An 11,676-nucleotide genomic window follows, 5' to 3' on the forward strand; every position below is an offset into this window, starting at 1 on the left:
TAGTTCACCATCCACCTCGGCGTGTTCTATGATTCATGTGAAACGATTTCAAAATGGAACAAAATGTATGCCTTAGGGGTAGTGAGCTCCCCACTCCCAGGGGTATGTAAGCAGAGGTGGGAATGCCCCCATGATATTGTTACAGAGGGTATTTCCACACAAGATAGAAAGTGGCCTGGGGGGCGCCTGGGTGGCTCAGTTGGTTAAGCGACTGCCTTCGGCTCAGGTCATGATCCTGGAGTCCCAGGATCGAGTCCCGCATCGGGCTCCCTGCTCGGCAGGGAGCCTGTTTCTGCCTCTGACCCTCCCCCCTCTCATGTGCTCTCTGTCTCTCTCATTCTCTCTGTCTCAGATAAATAAATAAAATCTTTAAAAAAAAAAAGAAAGTGGCCTGGGTCTCCTCATCTGTAAAATGGGGGTGATAGACCAATTAAAAGGAAAAGGAGGAGGAGGAGAAGACAGTGGTGGTCCTACGGTCGAACAGAAGTAGGACATACTGAGCATTTCCAAGCACTGGACACACATCTCCTCACTTAGTCCTCAGTAGACCTTTTATGTAATGGGATACATAGAGAAGTTAGTACAAAATACACGCATACACACACCTTGTTCAAGGTAACAGAGTCAGCAGGTGACACAGCCCAGGGATGCACCAAGGGCCTCTGCTCAAGGCTTCAGTCTCCCTCCTCTATACCACTCTGCCTCCCTACAGGGCATAAATCTGCTTGTTAAACTGCCTAAAACAGTGACAGCCAATAATGGGCACTTCATGATTGCCCCCTGGGGGAGATGACCAAAGGTCCTTGTCACCAAGCAAAGGCCATTTTCTCATTTGCGAAGCAAAGGAGAGACTTCATCCTGGCCCTTCATGCACAGGAACGTCTGACTGTGTGGCTCTTATGTCCAGCCTTTTCCACCTTTTCAAATATATTCAGAAGCATGATCTCATCTAAGCCTCACACCTCTGAGAGGCAGAGCCTTGACAGAGAAGGTCAGTGAGGCTCACATGTGAAGGTTCTGCCCAAGGTCTCATGGCTGGACTAGCATGCTCATGTCCAGGGACACCAGGGACACCATCATTATCTCCATCCCAACCAAACCTCTCAGATAAAAAGAAAGGAAAATCTCATAAGTTGCATTAAAAAGCAAAGCTACAATTAAGCCTATGTTCAAATCCAAATTTGTGATGTTGATTAACGTATGATATGCACTCCAGAGCTCTTCGGTGACATCAGTGGGGAAGCAGCAAGCCCATGAACTGGTCAATCAAGCACAAATAATGCCATTGTCTTTAGCCTCAGACCATACGACCTTTACAGCCTTGGTATATACATTTGTTCTCCTTTCATAATCTGGGAACAAAAATTTCTCTTAGGGCTCACTCCCACCAGCCCCAAGATGAAGAAGCTCCTGCATTTGGTCCCAACACAGAAGGCAGCAAGGCTGTGGAGGCTACAGCCTAGTTCCAATGGTCTGTTTATCATCAGAGGTCATCACCAAGGTGCCTCCCGGTCCCCTGGGTCCTGGTAAGCATCAAGGCCAATTTATTTGCTAATGATTCAACCAGAAACCATGTGGGCCTCAAGGAAACCTCCTGGCCCTCAAGGACGTGGCCAAGGTCAACCTGGTCAAGAGACGTAGCAAATTATTTGGACCCAGACCCAAAGCAGGTGGCACAGACCATGCTAATGTTCAGTTCCAAGAAGTGCTGCATTGTGAGCAATGGGTGGAATAGATGTCCAGTCCTTGCTTCTTTGCTTAAAGGAGATCCATGCCACCTAAGAAACTAACCTTGCTTCTCACCAAAACCATACTCTACTAAAGGGCACTGAGAATGAGGCCATCCCTTATACATATCACCATCCCACTTAATGGGAGGGGCCTTCTGAATTTACTCCAACTTGCCAGGCACAAGAAACTCACCAATGGTTGGCAACAAAATTTGATGGAGGCATCCCAGCTCTCGCATCGCCACCTGGGCACCGAGGCTGAGAGAGACGCCCTGATAGTAGTAACTTGTCAGAATCTAATGACTCATGTGTCCATTGTGGACAAAAGTGCTCAGAGAAAAAGGACAGAGATTCACTCTTGTAATGCGACATGAAGAACAAAGAAGTCACATGTTGTATGATCCCATTTATAGGAAATGACCAGAACAGGCAAATCACAGAGACCAAAAGCAGGTCAGCGGCTACCAGGACTGGGGGGAGGAGGGAATGAGGAGCGGCTGCTCAGCAGTAAAGAGCTTCTTTGGGGGTGATGAAAATGTTCTGGAGTCAGATAATAGGGATGGATTCACCATCAAATCTACGAATACACTAAAGACTATTTTAAAAGGCTAAGCTTTGGGGCGCCTGGGTGGCTCAGTTGTTAAGCTGAGCCTTTGGCTCGGGTCATGATCTCAGGGTCCTGGGATCAAGCCCTGCATCAGGCTCCCTGCTCCGCGGGAAGCCTGCTTCTCCCTCTCCCACTCCCCCTGCTTGTGTTCCCTCTCTCACTGTCTCTCTCTGTCAAATAAATAAGTGAAATCTTTAAAAAAATAAATAAAATAAAAATAAAAAATAAAAGGCTAAGCTTTATGGTATGAGAGTGACATCTCAATAAAGCTATTATTATGTTTTTAAATTGTGCTGGTGGCCAGAGAGAATCTGAGCGTACCAAATTAGCAGGTGCTTCTCCGCCCCACATCTTCCCATTTGTTCCCCCTTTTGTGCCACAGGTCCTCATATCCTAAGCTCTCCTGGCAGCCCTGCAGCAGTGGGATCAGCACCCCACACGCCGTCCTTCGACTGCCCAGCCCTCAGCAGGCCCTTCCCACCAAGTGACCGCCCTCAACCCCGCCACAGGCTCAGGGGTTCTAAGCAACCAAGGCAGGCATGGGAACATTCTCAGAACAGTCCCAGGGAACACCTCGAAGGAGATCCATGCCATTCATTCATCTAGTAGGGAAGCTGGCTGCTTTCAGAAAACCCAGCAAAGGATGAGGAAGTATATGAAGCCTGAGAGAGACAGCCACCTTCCTTCTCCAGAAGCTGGAGCCGGTAGGAAGAAAGCGGTGCACCCCACTGTTGACACCATGGCTGTGTGACTCCAAGCTGCGTCAAAGGAGAGGTACACTTTGGGGCTGCAAGCATGACAGACTTTGGAGGAAAACAAATGAGGCACAAAAACTGCCAGAGGTTCCAGTAGCAAGACAGAGCAAAAAACAGGATTCCCACATCCCCCCCCCGCCCCTGTTGCCCTCAGGGCCCCTCATGCTGCTAAAAATAAAGCAACAGGCCCTGATATTTGTGATGCCGGAGTTCTCAGGAGTCCCTGCAGGGCCAGCCTCCCTCTGGGCTTCCTTCCCAGTTCCTTGCCTCCCTCTCCCCTCCACCTCAGCAGGGGTTTCTATAGCGTGGCAGCGGGGGAAGGGGGGAACGCAGGGGGTGGGGTTGCGGGGACAGCAAGGAGTCCAGGACAGAAAGGAGGCTGGGACAGATTTCCTTCTGACGGCCCACTTCAAAGATGTGGGATGGGGCGTGAGAACCAAACACCAGGACAGGTGCTGTGTCCCTTTGGGAGGACAAGGTCTGAGCATCTGTGTTAGCGGGGGGAGGGTACAGATCCATTCAGTGACGGGACACCCCACGCTCACCCCTTGGGGTCCTGGCAGGCGTTTGGGGGAAGGAGTCAAGAGTGTGCAGGCAGGGAGACGGCTGGGGCAGTCTGTCAGCCTGAGTTCACACCCACCCCCTCCCATTATACAGCAGGCTCCTTCCACAGACCCACCACCCCCCCGAAGTGCCCAATACTCAAGCATAACCGTAGTTTCTCGAGAGAGAACAGCCTCAGGAGCAAGATGGCTGGGGGATCGTGAGTGGGGACCGGGTGTCGGTTGCCTGCATCCCCATCCCAGCTCTACCACTTACCGGTGTGACCTTGGACAAGTTACTGACCCTCCACTCTCCAACTCTAGAATGAGGATAATAACGTTTCCTACCCCAGAGGGTTAGTCTGAAGCTCTTACAATAGTGCCGGACACTAAAAGATGTGCAATGAATGCAAGACATTAATAGGGATCCACTGACAACCTCTCCAGGGAAGCCACTGACATGGGGGCCGGGCAACTCCTAATTGTCTGGGGCTGCCCTACATGCGGCAGCATGTTGACTCTTCCAGCCCCAGGGAAGCAAATGCTGGTGGTGCTTCTCCAGCCGGGTGACAGTCAAAATGGACACACAGCGAAGACAGGATTCAAACCGAGATTTGCATGACACTAAGCCTGGACCTTTAACTACCTACCCCAAACTGCCTCCTGTGAAACCCACTCTAGGCCCCCCAAAAAAATCTTTCTCCTCAAGGACAGTGGGGAGCAAGGAAATAAGAACTGAAATGAAATGAAATGAAATAAATAAGATAAAGCAATCAGCAGACATGGCATTTATTAGTTTTATAAATTTTTTTTAAAGATTTTTTTTTAATTTATTTATTTGACAGAGAGATAGCACAGGTAGGCAGAGCGGCAGGCAGAGGGAAAGGGAGAAGCAGGCTCTCTGCTGAGCAGGGAGCCCGATGCGGGGCTCGATCCCAGGACCCTAGGATCATGACCCGGGCCGAAGGCAGCCTCTTAACCAACTGAACCACCCAGGCGCCCCGGCATTTATTAGTTTTTAAGCTACCAAAGTCTCCTCTTCAGGTCCTTTGAGGTTAACTTATGCCAGAGCATAGAAACCAGGCTGTCATTCCCTTCCTAAAGATTAGCAGACGGTTCTCATCCCAAGTGGACAACCAGAAAACCGACACTTTTCTCTGAGGGCCTTGGGGTCCCTGGAAACCCCAGGTGCTGGCCTCCCGGCCCACCCCACCCTCACCCCTCCCTTTCACAGGCAGCCCAGGGTGCCCACCACACACCACTGCGGCCCACAGAGGCTCTGGGAGACAGCCGGCCCTGTCTGAGGTGTGGATCCAAGAACACAATGGCCCATAAAACAGCCTCAAGCCTGGGCACCAGGAATGGCTATAAAAGCCCACAGTTGTAACAGCAGACTCCCCTGCGGCTGGAGCAAAGAAGCCAGCTGCTGGGCTCCCCATGAGCCACAGAGGGCTGTTCCCTCCCCAGCACTCCACCCAGCTGTAGCCTAGGGACACGGGACTCTAAGGTCCGCGGAGGCCACCTGGCAGAAGAGGCCCTTCGCTGAGGGCTCACTAGCCGCCAGGGACTGCACCAGATGCCCTCCCAGAAGGAGGTCAAATAGATAACTCAGGAAAGAGCTGGCCCCCTGCCTGGGGCCAAGAAGGACTCTGTGAATGGTACCCTTCATCTCTCCGAAGCCTAAAAGTGCCCAGCAAGTTGGGCGTGATTCCCATCTTCAGGCGGGGAAACCAAGCAGTTGCACAACTAGGAAGTGACTGCACTGGGCTTCGAGCCAGGTCTGTCTCCAGACATGGGCTTTGCCCACCTCCCTTTGTCACTTGCTCCCGGAGACACTGGGCAACGGGCTGCCGGGGATGCTAGTGGAGGCCTGGTGGTTCTCTGCGAAGCGGCCTCCCGACACAGGGCACACCAGCTTCCAGGGCAGCGTCCCGGGCATGCTGGGCAGTCCGCAGCGGTGTCTCAGGCAGCAAACCCCAGCAGCCATGGCTGGAGGGGGGCAGGGGTGGCTGCCGACTCCTAGTCCCCTTTCTAGGAAGCTTCTCCTCGTCACAGGTAACGATGACAGGAGCGGTTCATCTCTAGCAGGTGCTTCCTAAATGCCACGTACTTAACCTGCTTTCGCTCACTGCATGGACGCAGATGCTCTTTGTGGGAGGTGCTCAGTTTCTGCAGAAAACTGAGGTTTATGGAGGATACACACCTCGTCCAAGGTATGCAGCTGCAGATGGCAGAGCCGGGACTGAGTCCCCGCTCCTCACCACACCACCCCACCTCTCGGGGGTCATACCCATAGAAGCATCCACTTGGCCACCGTCTTCCCAGAAACACCATAATGGCTGGAGCCTGGGTACTGCCCTCAGGCTCCACCTGCCACCCTTCGCTCAAATGCCCTGGCCTTCCTTAGCTGCTTGTGCCTTAGACCCTTTGCAGATAAGACTGCTGAAAGGCCAGGTAGGTTCTGAGGGTGGGGTCACCCAGCCCTGCCCTGTACCCACTCGTGATTGTCTGAATCACGACAAGTGATTCCTCCAGAGAAACACCCAAACCCCGAAGGTCCTTAAAACAACGCCCCAACCTGGAGTCAAGAAAGATATGTTTGCACCTGGCAGTCCCTTCTTCCTAAGCCCCTTCTGGGGGCCCCAAGCCGAGGGGTGCTGAGCAGGCAGTATATTGCCCTATCACTAGCTCCCCCTTGGTGACGTGGAGCTCCCTTCCTGAAGCAGGCAGAGCCACTAGGGATTTCCTGTGTTCAGCGAACAAACCCTTGCAAAGAGCCATCTTGGTTGTCCAGTGCCACCTTGGGCATCTTGACCATGGGGAAGACCCTATAAGACCTGTAGTGAAGCTGACCTTCCAGAGACCCTTGCCCCCACCTTGGCAGTGGCCATACTCCATTCTCCCTCCCTGTGACCATGTGCCTGCAGTAAATCATCCTGGCCTGGCCTGGCCTGGGGTTCTGACTCCACTAACTAGATGGGGCAGGAGAGACGTGTGCAATGCTGGATCTGGGATGAAGAGAAGAACTGCAGGGTAGGGAAGGAACAGAAGTCAGGAAAGGGTGTGAGTGGGATGTCTGAGGCTGAGGAAACCAATCTCGTGTCACTCAGCAGTGAGAAGGGGTAATCAGGAGTGGCCACGGAGGACAAAGGGTAGTACTGCAGAGTCAGGCCAGCCAAATGAAGGACCGGTCTTCCTTGCCTGTTTTCAAGGTGTGGCCCCCCTGCTGATCATGCTGGGGACTCCCCTACCCCCAATACCCTTTACAAACATCATTCGTTGACACACTGTGGTCGGTGGAAGCACAGCCCCACGACGTCCACGTCCTAATACCCAGTGTCTTATCTGGCAAAGGGGGCCCTGCAGGTGTAATTAAGTGAAGGATCTTGAGATGGGGCGAGTGTCCTGGATTATCCCTCAACGTGAGCATGAGGGTCCAGAGAAGAGGGAAGCAGAGGGAGATCTGACTGCAGATGAGAACACAGGAGATGTGGTAGTGGGAACAGAGACCACAGTGATGGGTTTTTAAAGACGGGGGACAGGCCCCAGGACCAGGACCACAGGTGGCGGCTGGACGCTGTGAAAGGCAAGGGAAGGAGCCCCCATCAGAGCCTCCAGAAGGAACCAGCCTGGCGGATGCCTTGACGTTAGCCCTGTGAAACCAATTACATACAGACTTCTGGCCTCCGGAGCTGTGGGAGCGTAATCGCTGGTGTCGTGAGCCACTAAGTTTGTGGTGATTTATCACAGTGGTGATCAGAAATGGAAACACACACTCACTCCACCTGCGAAGTCAGGATGTGCTCTCCATGCTCAGCAGCGTGCTGGCCACTAGAAGCGAAGTGATGAACAAAAGAGACCCATCCCTGGCCTCCTAGAGCTTACAGTTACTCTCTCCTCCTCCTCCTTCATTTCTCTCCCGGAGCCCGGGCCTGGAATACACTTGCCATCTGCCCCTCGAAGCCTCTGTGTCCTTCCCACTTCCAGCCCACGCCTCCAGGCAGCTTTGCTGGGGCCCCCAGCACATTCTTCACCCACCCAGGCCTGGCTAATAACACCTCCTCTCCTTCTGGCCCCGCTTCTGTGGAGAAGCCTTCCCTGAGCCTCTCCCACGGCCTGTCATCACACCACGGACTTCCACATCTGTGTGCGCGTGTGTGCACATGAGTGTACAAGGGGGCCATTATCTGTCTTCCTAGCCCTCGGCACTCTCGCCAGACCAGACTGAACAAACAGTTCTCATCAGTGAGTGACATCAGGTGTCGTCTGGACTAGGCCTACGGTCACTGAAATTCAGCAGACACAACATTTAAAGAGAAAGAGCATGAAGGTCTTTAAATAATCAAATTTTTCTTAAAAAAAACAAAAAACAGAAACAGGTGATGGGCACTATCAGGCCTGAGTCAGAAACAGGAGGAAGTCTGGGCTCAAGTTTCAGAAGCAAAGAAGGGGATTAAAACCCCAGACTTCAAAGCCTTCCGGGACAAATCTCACCATGACCTTTGAGCAGTGGTCAAACCCTCCCAGGCAGAGGCTGCAGGTAAAAGGTCCTGAAGAGGGAGGGACCATTCGGGGAAAGCAGAAAGCACCGTCATGTCCAATGAGACCGACTGCCACCCAGTTCCCACCCTCAGACTCCACCCTGGCCTCCTGGGCCTGAGGCACACTGTCCCCATCCTGCATGGCCACCTCTGCCCACGGGCAGGGCTCAGCTAAGTGAGCGCCTCCTCAGAGAGGCCTTCCCTGGCCACCCACAAAAGCAGCCCCTCAAACACCCTCGATGCCATCACCCTCTTCCGTTTTGTCCACTGTGAAATGATCTTATTCATTCACTGATTGATTGTTGATTATCTGCCCACTCCACCCCCCGCCTCTGCTCCCCATCTACCCAGCCCTTTCCCTTGCTGTTCTCACGGGGCACATGGGGGTGCTGGAGAATGCACAATGAACCCTCGCGGTGCATATCCGGGACACACTGGGACACAAAAGCCCAAGCCTGTCCTCACAAAGCCCCAGCCTGGTGGCTCCCCGAAAACAGCCCGCCAACCAGTGTGTCTTTCACTAGCTCAGAGTCCCTTTCTTCCCCGGCCAGCAGCACCATCCTTTCTCCACCCGTTTCAAGTCGGGAAAGATGGGAATGGAGAATTTCTTAAGGTCAAGCACAGCAGATCCCAGTCGAAAACAACTCACTGGCTCAGTGACAGAAGCCAGACAGAAAAGGCCACGTATTATGGGATTCCATGTATGTGATTCCAGTTCAGGCACATCCACCGAGCAAGAAAGTAGATTATCCAGAGGCTGGGAGGACGGGAAGGGGGAGTGACTGCGGAATGGGTACAGGGATTCCTTTCACAGTGGTGAAAATGTTCTGGAATTAAACAGTGGTGATGATTGCACAACTTCCGTGAATATACTAAAAATTACTGAGTTGTACGCTCTAAAAGGATAAATTTTATCTCAATTAAAAAAGAAAAGACCCATTGACTAATGCAATGGAGTGGTCGGAACTGCAGGTTTTAGAGTCAGGCTGTCCAGCCTCAATTGTGAACTTGTGTGAACTCCAGCAAATGACTCAGTCTCTCTGTACCCTGGTTCCCCTACCTGTAAACGGGGGTAATAACTGTGCCAACATCAAAAGGGTGTAGTGAGGATTAAATTCGATCATCACTTGCAGGGAACTTTGGTTGACTGCTTCCCAGATGTCCATCTTCTCCTTTCCCTGCAGACCCCTGTTTTCCATTTAGAGGTCTTTAAGGTTCTGAGGACATTGACCATACAGCCCGGCCTCAGCCTGGCCGGTCAGAGTGACCCTCGGCACCTGTGCAAGGAATGCTGGGACAAAGGGGCTTTAATTCCTGCAGGCATGAACATAACAGCACATGCCCTCCAGAGCTGTGGCAGCCATCTGGGAATCCAGAGGCAAAGAAACCTCAGGATGAAACCACTTGTAAGGAAAGTAGACTGGAGAAACAGAAAGAAACTGGGTCCTTGGAGACATTGAACCACTGGATCAAGCCTCACCTGAAGTCACTCAGCCTTTCAATTACATGAGCTAATGAAGTCCCTTTAATGTTTAAGACAATTAAAGTCAGCATTTCTACGTACTATCAAAAGCATCGCAACTGATTCAGCTACATAAAATCCTTCACTTTGGGCCTAGCACATAGTTCCCTAAAAGTGTGAGCTATTGTGGCTTTTTTCCAAATTTCTCCTATGCTATTCACCAAGGTCAATGTTCACCCTGATGTCTAGAGATGAACACTACTGGTTTATAACCAGATACTTGCTTATAACCCTATAATTCAATTCCACATCCCTCTGATGGCAAGCCACGGACAACTTCACCAAAGACCCTAAAATCAACACACACAAGTATTCATGAGGTGCTTTACTGTGTGCTCACATAAGACTAGGTAGGCCAGAGGAAAGTGTAAGAGAAGAATAAGATGCTGTGGTTATAAAACCGACAGAGAAGTTTACAATCTGGTCTGGAACGCAAGATTCAGGGCCATAAGACAGTAAAGCATATATCTGCCTCCTTATGTGATTCAAGCAATTCAATGTGAACACTAAGACAGTTTGAGGAAGAAAGACATGAAAGTCCTGGGGGCCTCTGGTGTCTCCTTGCTCCCTCTGCTCCCACAAAGGGGCTCAGAAAGATCCAAACACACTCGTTCCGAGAACCTATAGAGAAAGCAGCAAGCCAGAGCCCAGCACCAGGCCTGGTCTCACTCCCACAAACCCCAAAGATCAGGCACACATGCCATGTACATGGCCAGAGACCCAGACACATTTCCGGTCATGTGCACCAAGGTGCCTAAACTATTCAAGGATTCAGCCAATTTCTCATCCCCCAATTTCTCTTCTTCCCAATGCAGCAGGAAGGAGATGCAAGAAGCACTTATTCTGTAGAACCCAGGGGCAGGTGGGGAGCCTCAAATCCAGAGAAGGCAAAGTGTAATGATGCAAAAAGAGATCAAGATACACGAATATTCATCTTCCTTTCCCTTATGATCGAAACCCGATTTGTGAGAGTTCACTGAGCTCCATTTCCTCTGAATCCCTCAGAGCTCTCAGGGTCTGAATCTCATAACTCTGCCTGAACACAGCACGCAACGTGGGGTGCTTGCCTCCAAGAGCTGTGGTTCCACAGGTGCATTCATATGTAACAATCCACCAACCTGCACACTTAAGATCTGTGCGTGCCCTCTATATATTTAGACCTCAGTTTAGAAACTGAAAGTCAAAAGATTGGCAGATTTCTTCTCACCCTTCCAGGCATGTTTTAAGTGTGATATTCTCAGGGGAGGCTTCCTCTCTTCACTGCTGAGAGTAAGTCCTCAGCTCCTCACCTTGCCCTACACACATCCCTGACACGGCTCCTGGCCCCAAAACACAACAATGAAGGTAAAGAGTCCCCTTGAGACCTTCCCAGGAAGACAAAGCTGAGGCTGACTTATTTCGGATCCCCTGCCCTGTGCAGATATATAGAGTACATGCCCAATAATTGTTTGTTGCAGGAATAAATGACAATCTGGAACTTTTGCCCATACAATAGGACTGTTAAGTTCTCAAGGTCTGTGTCTTCCACCTCCAGGGATGCCTGTGTGACCCTGGGCAATTACTTAACCTCTCTGGGTCTCTCCTCCTGAACAACATCTGCCTTTCAGGGTTGCTGTGAGAATTTTACCAGCCAAGATGCAAAGTGGCCAGCTCAGAAGAGGACACGCTGTAAGCTCTCAGTAAATGGCAGCTCCCCTGCCCCAACCTCCCCCCATCACAGTACAAGATTTAAAACTTCCAGAAACCCGGGGCGCCTGGGTGGCTCAGTTGGTTAAGCGACTGCCTTCGGCTCAGGTCATGATCCTGGAGTCCTGGGATCGAGTCCCGCATCGGACTCCCTGTTCAGCAGGGAGTCTGCTTCTCCCTCTCACCCTCCCCCCTCTCATGCTCTATCTCATTCTCTCTCTCAAATAAATAAATAAAATCTAAATCAAATAAATAAATAAATAAATAAATAAATAAATAAATAAATAAATAAA

General features: G+C 51.3%; 1 protein-coding gene across 13 annotated transcripts in view; it reads right to left on the reverse strand.

Moving 5' to 3' along the window:
• The window catches only part of KCNMA1 (potassium calcium-activated channel subfamily M alpha 1), a 725,292-nt gene that overhangs the window by 689,525 nt on the left and 24,091 nt on the right, over window positions 1–11,676 (reverse strand). The gene's annotated exons all lie outside the window — the stretch shown is intronic.

Source organism: Mirounga leonina, unplaced genomic scaffold (assembly GCF_011800145.1).
Source record: "Mirounga leonina isolate KUSES-001 unplaced genomic scaffold, KU_Mleo_1.0 Mir_114, whole genome shotgun sequence".
In the NCBI taxonomy this organism is placed as follows: domain Eukaryota; kingdom Metazoa; phylum Chordata; class Mammalia; order Carnivora; family Phocidae; genus Mirounga; species Mirounga leonina.